The 1321-nt window shown below is 45.3% G+C and overlaps 1 non-coding gene across 1 annotated transcript; it reads right to left on the bottom strand.

The window, feature by feature from the left end:
- Positions 1-282: 282 nt before the first annotated feature.
- Positions 283-355, bottom strand: trnai-aau (transfer RNA isoleucine (anticodon AAU)). Its single transcript has one exon. It is a non-coding gene; the product is annotated as a tRNA-Ile (tRNA).
- Between the last annotated feature and the right edge of the window lie 966 nt (positions 356-1321).

The raw sequence follows: 1321 nt of genomic DNA, 5'->3' as shown, positions 1-1321 counted from the left end.
TTTGAACCGGGCCGCCTGCGCAAGGAATGCAAATGCGGTACTGCTTTTCGTGGAAGGATCAGAACGCGGCAAGGACACTCTCAAACAGAATGGCATATGCATCAGAACCAGGTTGGAGAAAAACTTTATAATGCTTTACACAGTAATTAAATGGAGTTGCCTTACATTTCACTACGAGAGCAGATTCTTTCAAGCAAATTCGAAGGCAGGTTTGCAGATGGGAAAGCAAGCAAGAAAGCTCCGTTCTTGTCCATGTAAAAGGCTGCAGTTGACGAACAAAGCAGTTTCTGCCCAGTTTCGAACTAGGGACCTTTCGCGTATTAGGCGAACGTGATGACCACTACACTACAGAAACCAGCCGCGGCCGCCGTGAGATTGATGACAATATATAGACAATGATTTCGTCAATGTTTGGACCGTAGGGCGAGGTGGAATAAGCTGGGACGACTTTCCCTGCAGCGGAACGGCTGCGATACGATCTTATGGAAGGGTTGTAAACTGAGTATTTCTGTGTTTTACCCAAATTGGGGTGAGTTGAAAACTCGAGAGCATAGGTTTAAGGTGAGTGGGCTGAAATTGACAAACGACCTGAGGCACATTTCCCACACAGAAGGTTGTGCGTGTATGGAATGAGCTCCCAGAGGAAGTGGAGAAGGCTATTACACTCAGAAAATTGCAAAGGTAATCGGATGAGTTTCTGGACAGGATGGGTTTAGAGGGATTGGGGCCAAATGCTGGGGAACGGGACTTGTTTAATTTTGGTTATGTGGTGAGCATGGATGAGATACACCTAAATATCTGTTTCCACGCCGTGTACCCCCATAACGTCGTGTTGCTAACACCGGCTTTAAAGGATTACTTTTTAGCGGAGTTTTCCATCGCAGTCTGTGGCACAATCGTTTAGTCTGTTCGACTGCTCACGGGAAAGGTAGTATTGTGAAACACTGCAGATACGAACAACTTCCTTAATTTTGCCCCGACTGACCATACTCCGTGAAATTTTCCAAGACCTCAATTGAGGAGTTTTGCTGCTCGAAGTTACCTCAGAAACCCTGTTAACTCGTAATGTGCTGAGCGAATCGCAAAACAGAAAGCATTTTTCACGGAACACAAACAAAACTGGCATGCCGAATGCATTTTCAGACAGAGAGATGCATGAATGCTAAATGTGTCACAGTCCGAGGGCATGAGTCATAAAGTAATCTCACAACTAACAACAGGGCAATTCCAAACTGCTCTTTCAAACATACTGCAGCGTTAGTGCACCACCACTTTCCAGACAATGCTGAAAAGAGAGATAGAAAGAACATCATAAGAACGG

This window comes from Chiloscyllium punctatum, chromosome 50 (assembly GCF_047496795.1).
Source record: "Chiloscyllium punctatum isolate Juve2018m chromosome 50, sChiPun1.3, whole genome shotgun sequence".
Lineage (NCBI taxonomy): Eukaryota > Metazoa > Chordata > Chondrichthyes > Orectolobiformes > Hemiscylliidae > Chiloscyllium > Chiloscyllium punctatum.
The sequence above is the reverse complement of the archived record's forward strand: the minus strand, read 5'-3'. Positions and strand labels throughout refer to the sequence as shown.